We start from the raw sequence: 14,050 nt of genomic DNA, 5'->3' as shown, positions 1-14,050 counted from the left end.
AATTTAAAGCATTTGGGGGGGGTTCGGGAGGGTGGGGGATTTAATTTAAAGGGTCGGGGGTGGGTTTTAGGGGGTTTTAGTGTGCCGGTTTTCCTGCCCTCCCCCTTCCCTCGATTTACGATTTTTTAACGATAAATCGGGGGAATTGGTATTGTATCGTGGCCCTAACGATTTTTGACGATTTAAAATATATCGGACGATATTTTAAATCGTCAAAAAACGATTCACATCCCTAGTATATATGTGCATGCACGAACAAAAAATAAGGGGGTGGAAAATGGGAAGGTCATGGGCATTCCGGGATGAAGCCAGCAATTATGCATTACCTTCATATTTTAAAATCGGAGATTGCAGTGTGCAGCAGCCTGTTGGCCACATAACTTTCCTGCTGTTCCAGATGAGGAGCAAGTCTGCAGATCTCATGTTTTTCGGCTTACATGACAGGGTGAGAGGTTCAGGTCAACTGGGGGGGGAGGGATGCAGGATGAAGAGCCAGAGGCGTCTGACTGACCTTGAGATTGACTGGGCAAACTGGTAGACTAATTGTAAAAACTGGGAATTTCTGTCACACGAGTATATTTTAAAATCCACTTACATATGTTGTGATCCTGCCTGTTATACAGCCTTCCAACCACCAGAGATCCCCATGGAGCTGCTTCTACTCTCGCTCCAGTCTCTGTAATCCCATGACTCAGCAGGGCTCAGCCTATTAAACTCTACATCTGGTTATGCTCAGTGCCTTGCCATTTAGTTCCCTAGCCTCCTGCTTGTCTCGGTCCTGCCGTGGACTACTCTCTGGCCTCCGGGCCTTCCAGCCTTGCTTTGCTTTGCCCTGTGCTCTTCTCAGGCCTTCTGCTTTTGCCTTGTTCTGTAGCCTTTCTGGCCTTCTACTCTAGTTCTGCCTTGTGGCCTTCTCAAGCCTGCCTCATAGCCTGTAGTTTTGGCTTTTGTGTTCATTGTTAGTCCTGTCCTTGACTTGTCCTGTTCTGTGTGCTTCAGTCTGTTCCACTGTTCTATTCTGTACCAGGTTTCTAATCCGTTCCAGTGTTCCTGCCTTACCAGCACCTGGTTCCAGTATTCCATTCTGTACCAGAGTTCCACGTTTACCTGCACCCTGTTCCAGACTCCAGTTCTATGCCTGACTCTTACTCCAGCCTCGCCTTGCTTTGCCACAGTCTCCAGTCCTGCCCCGCTACCTCAGCCATAGACTAAGTCCTGCTAGGCACCAGAACCCAAGGGCCCAACCTGCAGGGGAGATGGCTGGTATAGGCAGAAGATCCTCTAGCCCTGACTGCATCTGTCCTGAAGTTCTGGACTGCCCCTGTGGGAGTTCACCAGCCCTTAGCCAGACCCACAACCTATAACAACATACACGTGCTAAAGCCAGCAAAGTCCTATGGAAGATGCGTGATTTGCTTAAGTAACCTCCTAAAATTAGGAGCATCCTTACGCATGGTAGGCATATTTTAAATCAAATGCACGCATTATTCAAAATTTAACTGTATCGCCATTTAAGCACCGACATGTACAAAGTAAGAGAAGGGTATGGAAAATTAATGGTTTCAAAATGACTAAAACCATTATTAAATAAAAATGATTTTAGAATTATTTTACAGTCCTTAATTTTTGCAAGTACTGATTACTGCAACTCTTTATTACTTGGCTTACCATCCTGTACTATTAGACCACTCCAAATTTTGCAGAATGCAGCAGCAAGGGTATTAACCGGTATCAGAAAAAGGACCACATCACACCAATATTAGCAGAATTACATTGGCTACCAATCGATATCAAATACAATATAAAACACTCAGTACACTTCACCAAATTAATATACGATGAACATGCAGACTTGCTTAATACAACAATTCGTCTTCACACACCCCATAGGAATCTAAGATCCACAAATAAAGGCCTATTACCGATACCATCAGTAAAAACAGCACATCTAACTCAGGTTAGAGATAGAGCAATCTCACTCGCAGGGTCTAAAATTTGGAATGCCATACCCGTGAAACTCAGACTTCAATATGACCTCAGGCAATTTAAGAAGGACTTGAAAACATGGCTTTATACACAGGCTTTTACCACCGAGAAAGGAGACTCTTAGAGTAGTTATTTGTTGTTTATTCGTTTTTATTAGGATTTTAGTATTTATAGTGCATTTTACATTATTAATGTTGTATTATGCTCTTATTGATATTTAATTTTTTTATTAGGTTTATTTTTCAATAATTTGATGTATTTTATTATCTGATTATTAAAATTTTTGTTATTATGTCACAGTGTATGAAATGTAAACCGTTGTGATGGCCCCACTTAACGACGGTATATAAAAGCTGTTAAAATAAATAATAAATAAATGTATTGCTACACACATGCTCATTTTAAAATTGAGCTGTAAAGAACAATTTCATCAATTGCCATCATTTACCAGTAAAACCAGATCAGCTTCCAGTGTGCTACTACTGCTTTTTATACCAATCTGATTATTAGTGTTATCTACAATATACTTTAAAGCTTGACTAAGAATTAACACACAGCGCATAGAAGAAACTCTCCCCACCCCCTCCCCCAGTCAGGGAAATCTGCACATTCAGAAGGTAATAACATTAGGAAAAAATATTAACAAAACTGGGGACTCCATTAAGACAATATATAACTTCTGTGTTGATGAAGCTCCATATAAACTGGAGGGTTAAATTTAAAATTCTGCCTCTGGTTTTAAGGTTTTTAATGGATTAGCCTCAGCAACGTTTCATGCTGTTTTACAAATCTATTAACCAATGCAAAGTTTGAGATTAGCATCGCAGAACCTTCTATGTGTGCTGTCACAGTTCAGCAGGCTGGAATCAAGTATCACCCCCACAGAAGCAACACAGAGCTACAGGGCAGACCGGAGCTGGTCTTCTGCCTAACCAGCCCCCTCCCCATAAGTTGAGCCCTTGGGTTTTGGGGGCCTTCTTGCAAACATCATGGCTGGTGCTGGATTCAGATATAGGCTGGGAGCTGGCTACAGACAGGGCTGGAGGATGGGCTTGTACAGATTTATTTTATTCTACCTTATTTATTTATTTAAAATGTTTCTATTCTACCTATAACAAAGATGTGCTAGGTGGATTACAATAATAACAAAACTACAACAAATAAGTACATTTAATAAATTAAAACAATCACAAAAACAATTATAAAATAGCATAAATATTACACAAAGAACAATAGACTGCTGTTATGTTCATGAACCCTTGGGTCAAAGCAGGGTTGACCGAACCTGCAGGGAGGAGCCTGGGGGTCCCCATCGTTGGCAGGCAGTCCCAAATGAAGCAGAGGCCCAGCTGGACCTTTGCCTTTACCAGCCCTCATTGCACTCAGGTTGAGACTTTGTGTTCCGGGGCCTCTGCTGATAGCGGCAAGATTTGTTGAAGGGTAATGTCATCAGAAGGCACCTTGAGCCATTTCCCACTGCAGTCCTTTTAAATAATGCAACGTTGGGCACATGGGCGCCCTAGGAGGAGCAGGGCTAGTGGAAGTCAGTGGCATCCTGCCACAGGGAGTATCAGTGGCACTTTACAATGTTGGAGCATGGCCGCCCACTGCAAAGATGCCGAGAGGACTGCAACCGCAATCGCGAGCAAGCAAAGAAGACCATTCTGGGGAGGTGAAATCACAACCTCTTGGAAATCTCTCAATAGGTTGAGATCCAGAATGTTGGAGGCTGGCTCCTAAGAATTTTCATCTGAGCCATAGTTTTTTACAAGAAATTATGTTTTTCAATTTTTCTTGCCTTTACACAGAAGTCCAAAACCTCTTCAAACTTCATATACTATATCTTTTTCAGTGGTACATCCAGTGGCTGTGGGTGGCCCCTAGAGACCATGAAAGCAACAGTGCTTTCAGAAGCAATGCTTGAAAATACATTATGCATCTTCAGTGTAGGTGGTAACTTTAATTATACCATGTAATGGGCCCTCAGTACAAAGAATGGTCCAACATAGTATGGAGCAAGATGCATGGAAGGAACCTGCAGGCATAAATGTGGTGTGCTCAGCCACACTTTCTCTCCATCCTTATAACTAAGGAGCTGAAGAGGATGTGGGGAGATACACATTCATATGGTTTTCAAGGGTGATGATTCAGGATAAATTGAACCAAATCATGGTGAACCTGGAAGATGTAGTAGATCGTATTGACAAATTGAAGAGTAGTAAATCACCTGGACCAGATGGTATACACCTCAGGATTCTCAAACAACTCATAAATGAAATTTCAGACCTATTACAAATAATTTGTAACCTATTATTAAAAACATCCATTGTACCTGAAGACTGGAAGGTGGCCAATGAACCTCGATATTGAAAAAGGGCTCCAGGGGTGATCCGGGGAAACTGTAGACTAGTGAGCTTGATTTCAGTGCCAGGAAAAATCATGGAAACTGTTATAAAGATTAAAATCACAGAACATTTAGATAGACATGGTTTAATGGGACACAACCAACATGGATTTACCCAAGTGAAGTTTTGCCTCACAAATCTACATTTTTTTTGGAAGGGGTGAATAAACATGGACAAAGGTAAACTGGTAGATGTGGTGTATTTGGATTTTCAGAAGGCGTTTGACAAAGACTCTCATGAGAGGCTTCTAAAAAAAACAAAAAAGTCATGAGGAGGTGATGTCCTTTTGTGGGTTGCAAACTGTTAAAAGACAGGAAATGGAGAGTCGTAATAAATGGTCTGTTTTCACAGTGGAAAAAAGTAACCAATGGAGTGCCTCAGGGATCTGTACTTGTAACGGTGAATTTAATATATTTACAAATGATCTGGAAAGGGGTACGATGAGTGAGGTGATCAAATTTATGACACAAAATTATGTAGAGTAGTTAAAATCCCAAGTGGATTCTGATAAACTGGAGGAGGGACATTGTGAGGCAGGAAAATTGGGTGTCCAAATGGCAGATGAAATGTAATGTAGACACATGCAAGGCGATGCATATAGGGAAAATTAACCCTTGCTATAGTTTATACAATATTAGATTTCATATTAGGAGTTACCACCCAGGAAATAGATCTAGGTATCATAGTGGATAATACATTGAAATTGTCAGCTCAGTGGTGTTATGGCATTCAAAAAAGCAAAACAGAATGTTGGGAATTATATAACGGTGGATGACATAATGCCTCTGTACTGCTCAATGGTGACACCAGACCTTGAATACTGTGTGCAATTCTGGTTGCTGCATTTCAAAAAAGATAGTTGCACTAGAAAAAGTACAGAGAAGGATGACCAAAATGATAACGGGCATGCAATGACTCCCCTATGAGGGAAGGCTAAAGAGGTTAGGACTATTCAGCTTGGAGAAGAGACAGATGAGGGGGGATATGATAGAGGTCTACAAAATTATAAAGTACTTGAACAAGTAAATGTAAATTAGTTATATAATATCTTAGAAAATAAAAGGTACTCCATGAAGTTAGCAAGTAGCTCATTTAAAACAAATCAGAGAAAATGATTTTTTACTCAATGCATAACTAAGCTCTGGAATTCATTGCCGTAGGATGCGGTTATGGTAGTTAGTGTAACTGGGTTTAAAAAAGGGTTAGATACGTTCCTAGTTGCTATTAATCAATAAGGAATAGTAGCTTGGAATCTATTTAATGTTTTGGTACTTGTCAGGTACCTGTGACTTGGATTGGCTACTGTTAGTAACAGGATGCTGGGCTTGATGGACCCTTGGTCTGACACAGTATGGCATATCTTATGTTCTTATATTCTTGTGTCTTCTATTGACATCCGCAGTTTCTTGACTCTGTCATCGGCTTTCTGAATTAGGTGACTGATTCATGCAATTCCTGAGCGAAGAGTTGAGCCACTGTTGAAGGTGGGAATAGCAGAGGAGGCAGAGGTTGTTTCCCATAGACCAGTTGGAAAAGAGAAGATCCGGTAGCTGCGTTGATATGAGTGTTATGAGAGAACTTGGACCAGGGTAAGAGGGTGGCCTAGATGCCATGGTACTCTTTGACGAATGAGTGGAGGAAATTGTACTTGAGAGTACAATTGTTGCACTCTGCTTGTGAATTCTCTTGCATACGAACATAAGAACATGCCATACTGAGTCAGAATAAGGGTCCATCAAGCCCAGCATCCTGTTTCCAACAGTGGCCAATCTAGGCTACAAGTACCTGGCAAGTACCCAAAAACTAAGTATATGCTACTGATGCTAGTAATTGCAGTGGCTATTTTCTATTGTTAACTTGATTAATAGCAGGTAATAGATTTCTCCTCCAAGAACTTATCCAAACCTTTTTAAACCCAGCTACACTAACTACATCCCCTGGCAACAAATTCCAGAGTTTAACTGTGCATTGAGTGAAAAAGAACTTTCTCTGATAGTTTTAAATGTGCTACATGCTAATTTCATGAAGTGCCCCTAGTCCTTCTATTATCCGAAAGAGTAAATTACCAATTCACATTTACCCGTTCTAGACCTCTCATGATTTTAAACACCTCTATCATATCCCCCCTCAGCCGTCTCTTCTCCAAGCTGAACTGTCCTAAACTCTTTAATCTTTCCTCATAGAGGAGCTGTTCCATCCCCTTTATCATTTTCGTCGCCCTTCTCTGTATCTTAACCATCGTAACTATATCTTCTTTGAGATGCAGCGACCAGAATTGTACACAGTATTCAAGGTATGGTCTCACTATGGAGCGATACAGAGGCATTATGACATTTTCCGTTTTATTCACCATTCCCTTCCTAATAATTCCTAACCTTCTGTTTGCTTTTTTGACTGTAGCAACATACTGAGCTGACGATTTCAATGTATTATCCACTATGATGCCTAGAACTCTTTCCTGGATGGTAGCTCCTAATATGGAACCTAACTTTGTGTAACTATAGAATGGATCATTTTTCCCTATATACATCACCTTACACATCCACATTAAATTTCATCTGCTATTTGGATGCCCAATTTTCCAGCCTCTCAAGGTCCTCCTGCAATTTATCACAATCCACTTGTGATTTAACTACTCTGAATAATTTTATATCATCTGCAAATTTGATTACCTCACTCGTCGTATTCCTTTCCAGATCATTTATATATATATTGAAAACCACAGGTCTAAGTTCAGATTCCTGAGGCACTCCACTGCCCACCCTCCTCCACTGAGAAAATTGTTCATTTAATTCTACTCTCTGTTTCCTGTCTTTTAACCAGTTTGTAACCCATGAAAGAACATCTCCACCTATCCCATGACTTTTTACTTTTCCTAGAAGCCTCTCATGAGGAACTTTGTCAAATGCCTTCTGAAAATCCAAATACATTACATCTACCGGTTCACCTTTATCTACATGTTTATTAACCCCTTCAAAAAAGTGAAGCAGATTTGTGAGGCAAGACTTGCCTTTGGTAAAGCCATTTATTTATTTATTTAAAAACTTTTCTTTTTTTTTTTTTCTATACCGTCGTTTAGTGATGTACCATCACAATGGTTTACATTTAGGCACAAAATAGGTTTGGTTTGCTTTCTAAGGTATCCATGGTGTGCCAATATTTAACGGTTACATAGTTCAATAATGTACCCTAAATGAGAAGTGTGTTGGAGATACTGTTTATATGATTCATTGGTAATCATATTTGATAGCTGTTTCCTTTTTAAAATTTAATTATGATTAAAACAATAAAATTACATTCTGCTTTTTATAGGTGACTTTCAGCTGTATGTACTTGTTGTTATTCAGCTATCTCACTGTGAAATGTTTTTTTGTATAGCCAAGTTTTTAAGCTCTTTTTAAAGAGTTTTAGTTCTTTCATAAGTCTTAGCTCAAGCGGTAAATTGTTCCATAATAACGGTCCTGCCAAGGATAGCGCTCTCTCCCTAACGAGTCAATTTTGCTGTTTTGACTGATGGAATAGTTAGTAGTGCTTTATTGGCTGATCTGAGGTTTCTTTGAGGGACGTGTAATCGTAGAGCAGTGTTTAGCCAGTCGGCATTTTCGTCGTTTATTAGTTTATGAACTGTGCAAAGTGTTTTGAATTGGACTCTTTGTTCATTTGGGAGCCAGTGTAAATCAGCAAGTGTTTGGGTGATGTGATCTCTTCTTCCTTTTCCCGTTAGTATTCTTGCAGCTGAGTTCTGTAGTATTTGTAGTGGCCTGATTGTGTTGTAAGGTAAACCTAGGAAAAGTGTGTTACAGTAGTCTGTGCTAGCAAATATTAGTGCCTGTAGTACTGTGCGAAAGTGGTCTTGAGTTAATAAGGGTTTTAGTCTTCTAAGGATCATTAGTTTGGCATAGCCCTCTCTTACTTTTATTGATATGTGTTGCTTAAGGCTGAGTTCGGTGTCAATAATTACTCCTAGGTTTCTAGCCTTATTGGTTAGCTCGATTGATTTGTCATTCTTAATTTTGATGGGATTTTGGATTTTTACAATGTTTTTTCGTTCAAGGTGTATAAATTCAGTTTTTTCTATGTTTATTACTAGTTCCATTTGGTTTAAAAGCTGTTTTATTATGTCTATGTACATCATTGCAAGATTCAGTGTTTTCTCCATTGATTCCTCTACCGGTAGAATCAGTTGAATGTCATCGGCATATATGAAGTGTATGATACCTAGTCCTGCCAGAAGGTGACATAGGGGGAGCATGTAGATGTTAAACAGAGTTGCAGAGAGTGCTGATCCTTGGGGGACTCCTGTTTTAGGTCAATCTTGTCTGATGTTGTGGTTTTTATCTGTACTTGGTAGGTTCTATTTGTCAGATAGGATGTGAACCAGTCAAGTGTTGTTTTTTGTAATCCAATTTCTTCCAAGTCTTTTTAATAGTATGTTATGTTTACGGTGTCGAATGCTGCAGACAGGTCTAGTAATATCAAGATGTAGTGTTTTCCGCTATCAAATCCACGTAATACATTATCTGTAAGGGAAATTAGTAATGTTTCGGTGCTATAGTGTTTTCTGAAACCATGTTGTGATGGGTAAAGTATGTTATTGTTATCTAGATGCTCTGCTAGTTGTTTTTGTACTGCTTTTTCTATTAATTTTGCGAGCATAGGCAAGTTTGAGACAGGTCTATAGTTACTTAAAATGTTTGGGTCATTGTTTTTCTTTTTCAGAATTGGTTTAATTATTGCATTTTTCAGAGAGTCAGGCATTACTCCTTCGCTAAGTGATAAATTGACTATTTTGGTTAGTGTGTAGGAGGTAATATCAGCTAGTTGTTTTATATTTGTGGTGGGAATGGCGTCAATTGTATGTGGTGCAGGGTTCAGCTTTTTGATCATGGATTCTACTTCGGTTTGTGATATTTCGTCAAATGCGGAGAATTGTGTCACATCTCTTTTATGCATTTTGATTTCCTGTTTGGTTAGTATTGGAATCTTGGCTCTAAGGTTTGAGATTTTGTCTGAGAAGTAATTTGCTAATTCGTTGCATTTGCTTTCGTGTGGGGTTTGGGGCAACTCTGCAGTGTCATTGGTCAAATTTTTCACTATGTTGAATACTGTTCTTGGGTTATTTGAGAATTTTTCAATTTTTGAACTAAAGAATTGTTTTTTGGCATCGAGAATCATTTTTTTATAATAAGCTAGTTGTTTCCTAAATTTGGTTAGGTTATCTGCTGATTTGTCTTTTTTCCATCTTTTTTCTTTTTTCCTCAGGTTTTGTTTGATTTCCTTTATTTTTTCATTAAACCACGGGTTCTTTTGTTTGGGCTCATGTATTTGTATAGTTCTTATGGGGTTAATGTCGTCTGCCAGTTTACTTGTGTTTGTCAGCCACTCTGATGTTGCATCTATACAGTATTGAGATTAAGGTTTATTAGATTCTCTTCTAGTTTGTTTTTTTAATATGTCATGGTTACAGGGGGGGCGATATTTACAATCTAGGGGCTCTTTTTCCTGTATTTCTTTTGGTTTTGTGAATTTAATGTCAGATCGGATTAGGAAGTGATCTGACCATGGAATTTGACTATAGCTAGTATTTGTGTGTTCAAGGAAGCTGTGATTGATGTATGTTAGGTCTAGTGAGTGACCTGCTTTGTGTGTGGGTCTATCTGTAATTAGCGTGAAACCCAGTGCTTCCATCATATCGTTTAGTGTTTGACATGTATTTGATAATGGAAGCACGTCCATGTGAAGGTTAAAATCTCCCATTATAATGGTAGGTTTTGATGTGTTTAGGTTTGTTGTTATATATTCTATTAAGGGGGATATGTTTAGTTCAAGTAAGCTGGGTGGGCAATAGATTACGCATATTTGAGTGTATTCGGTGTCAAATAATACAATTTCGTGGTTTTGAGGGGGTGTTGTTGGAATTACTTTACAGTTAAATTTTTTTTCAATTATTAGAGCTATACCGCCTCCCCGTTTATTTATCCTTGGGATTGAGAATGTGTCATAATTTCTGTGTGCTATGTGATTTTTTATGACAGTGTCAGATTTTTTTAACCATGTTTCGGTGATGGTCATGAATTTGGTTTTATGTCATATAGTAGGTCAGTAATTATTGGGAATTTCTTTGTTATGGATTGGGCATTTACTAAAATGCTGACTTTGTTCCATTAAACCATGTCTTTCTATGTGGTCTGTGATTTTGATCTTTAAAACACTTTCCATTAGTTTCCAGGCTAACTGGTCTGTAGTTTCCCGGATCGCCCTGGAGCCCTTTTTAAATATTGGGGTTACATTAGCCACAGGTGATAAGTGGTAGTGTAGTCTAGCGTGATGCCAAATTTCTTACATAGAGAGTGCCAGTATTGTGCAGTGAATTGCACTCCTCTATCCGACAAGATGTGCTTTGGCAAGTCATATAGGCAAAAGACAAAAAGAGCAAAGAGGTGCACCAATTGTTATGCAATAGTGGGACAAAATGAGCCGTCTTAGAGACACAGTCTATGACCACCCAAATCATGGTGGTGCCATTTCATACAGGGAAGTCCATGATAAAGTCTGTGGACAAGTGGGTCCAGAGTTTCCTGTGGACTGGCAATGGCTGTATCAGCTTTCAGAGTTAGCCATGCAGCATTTTTTGCTCTGCACAAGTAGGGCATGAGCCAACGTAGGCCTTGATGGCTTACTTCAACTGGGCCACTAGCAGTATCAAAGTAATTCAAGGGTTTATGCACACTCAGGGTGACCTGCAACATGGGAGACATGAGCCCACTTCAACACTTTCTCATATAGTCTGGAAGGTACAAACGTCTTCCCTGGAGGGATGGTTCCCAAGGTAGCCAAGCATATCTTAGCTGGATCAATGATGTGTCTGGGAGGTTCTGGGACATCCTCGGCCTTAAAGGAGCAAGAGAGGGCATCTGCCCATTGACTCTTGAGTGCTGAACAATACCGCTGGAGGCTAGGGGATTTAGCGGTACTGATGTACTAGGAGGTGACACTATCGAGGTGGTCAAAGTGTCCAGGCGAGTGGAAAGCCTGTCCCTGCAGGTGATGAGGAGTTGCAGGATCCTTTGCTGGTCCTTCAATTTGTGGGCTAGACCCAGGATTGCCTGCAAGGATGTCGTCTACTAGATCCATAGCCTCAGCAACCGGTTGTGTCTGTGGACCCTTGGGCTGAGGCAGGCTTGTAGCAACCTGCAGGGAGGAGCCCTGCATGTCCCCACCATTGGCAGGTAGATCCAGATGAAGCAGAGGCCCAGATGAGCTTCGCCTTTACCATCCTTTATTCCCCTCAGGTTGAGCCTTTGAGGTCAGGTGTATCTGGTGGCAGACAGTGGTCAGTGGAAGGCGGTGGTCAAGCATATTCGATGCCCAGCAGGGTTCAGTGGCAGGCAATAGTCAAGTGTTACCAAGATCAGACTGAGGTCAAACCAGGTATCCATCCAGAAGGAAAAGTGGGATAGATAAGCAGGGCAGGAAGACATGGAGAAGAACAAGTGGACAATGAGAGAAAAGCTAAAGGACTGAAGAACTGAAGATAAGGATGCTGAAACTGAGGAACGTAAGACAAGGATGCTGGAATTAAAGACAAGGATGCTGCAACAAAGACAATTCACTGGAGCAACATATTCAGAGTAGGTGGAACTGTTGCTGAAGCATTGGAGGAATGTCAGCAAAGGCCTTTTTTAGGCCTGAGCAGTGATGTCAATAGGAGGCACCTTGAGCCATTTCCCGTCATGGGCCCTTTAAATAATGCAATGTCAGATGCATGTGCACCCTAGAAGGAGTGGGGCCAGTGGAAGTTGGTGGTGTCCTGCTGCATAGAGTGTCAGCAGTGTCTCGCCACATTGGAGTGTTGCGGACTGCCATGAAGATGCTGGTAGGGACTGCACCACAAAGGGAGCCAGCGAGGAAGGCCCAGCCAGGAAAGTGAGTGCGACAGTTCTTGGGAGTATCCCACGGATCACCGAGTGTACCAACCGCCAACAGTCGAACAAGCATTCTACACCAGAGTTGGTAGGTACAATAAGGCTGGGCAACCAAAGGTCACATACCTGATCCACTTCAATATGAGGCCACCACAAAGCCTTTAAAAAAGCAAGGGTAGCAAGGAACACTCGACCAGGGACCTTTATAACACAATGAATTAAACAGTTGACAGATCAAGGCACAGGAAAACAATGATAAGACAGTTTTAACTTTGCTTGATGATATGACAATGTGCTGTAAGTTCACTGAAATTTCAAATGAGTCATACAACATACATAGCATGAAAATGGAACAAACATTAAAAACTGGGAAAGAAGGCAAAATAACCATAGTTTGAGACATCTGCAGGAAACTACATAGCTTCCTAGTTTAAAAGCTACCTTCTTGATTTGGGGAGTTCAGTGTGGTTTAGATGTATGGCAGAACTGTTTGTACTGCCTGATTTTTTTGCTCCATATTTTGATATCCTTGCCAGTGGCTGATGGCTGCTGCAGAATACTCAAGCATCAGTGTCCACAATGGTATAATTTTCCACATCAGCAATAATATCAATGGACCAGTTGTGATCCATACCTAGCAGTCTTTGAGGAATGGCAGACTGGTGCTAGAAGCAGTGGCTACAGGAGAGATGATACCTCTTCTCCCAGCAGTTTGCCCTGGAGGGGAGGAGGAAGCTAGCAGAGAGAGATCTCACCTCAGAGAGTACGGAAGGGAGACACCAGGCAATTTCTAACATTTCTGAGGCCCCTCAGAAACTATTGGATTTAAGGTGGTTTATAAACTTCCAGGATAGCCTGTTAGCAGAGGAAGAAAATGCCAGAGGAGGTAAATTTAGTAGCCCCTACTATCTCCAGTAGAAAAGCTGGAGAGATATTAATATTATCATTAAATCATCCATTGTATCTGAAGACTGGAGGATAGCAAATGTAACCCCAATATTTAAAAGGGCTCCAGGGGTGATCCGGGAAACTACAGACCGGTTAGCCTGACTTCAGTGCCAGGAAAAATAGTGGAAAGTGTTCTAAACATCAAAATCACAGAACATATAGAAAGACATGGTTTAATGGAACAAAGTCAGCATGGCTTTACACAGGGCAAGTCTTGCCTCACAAATCTGCTTCACTTTTTTGAAGGAGTAATAAACATGTGGATAAGGTGAACCGGTAGATATAGTATACTTGGATTTTCAGAAGGCGTTTGACAAAGTTCCACTGAGAGGCTTCTAGGAAAAGTAAAAAGTCATGGGATAGGTGGCGATGTCCTTTCATGGATTGCAAACTGGCTAAAAGACAGGAGAATAGGATTTAAATGCACAATTTTCTCAGTGGAAGGGAGTGGACAGTGGAGTGCCTCAGGGATCTGTATGGGACCCTTACTTTTCAATATATTATAAATGATCTGGAAAGAAATACGACGAGTGAGATAATTCAAATTTGCAGATGACACAAATTGTTCAGAGTAGTTAAATCACAAGCAGATTGTGATTAAATTGCAGGAAGGACCTGTGAGACTGGAAAATTGGGCATCCAAATGGCAGATGAAATTAATGTGGATAAGTGCAAGGTAATGCATATAGGGAAAAATAACCCATGCTATAATTACACAATGATGGGTTCCATATTAGATGCTACAACCCAAGAAAGAGATCTAGGTGTCATAGTGGATAACACATT

The 14,050-nt window shown here is 40.5% G+C and overlaps 1 protein-coding gene across 1 annotated transcript in view; it reads right to left on the bottom strand.

Annotated features, from left to right (window-relative positions):
* Positions 1-14,050, bottom strand: part of LOC115083294 (dynein heavy chain 5, axonemal-like) — a 1,259,434-nt gene that overhangs the window by 898,104 nt on the left and 347,280 nt on the right. The window lies entirely within an intron of this gene.

This window comes from Rhinatrema bivittatum, chromosome 2, assembly GCF_901001135.1.
Source record: "Rhinatrema bivittatum chromosome 2, aRhiBiv1.1, whole genome shotgun sequence".
Lineage (NCBI taxonomy): Eukaryota > Metazoa > Chordata > Amphibia > Gymnophiona > Rhinatrematidae > Rhinatrema > Rhinatrema bivittatum.
Note: the sequence above shows the minus strand (reverse complement) of the source record. Positions and strands in the feature narration are given on the sequence as shown.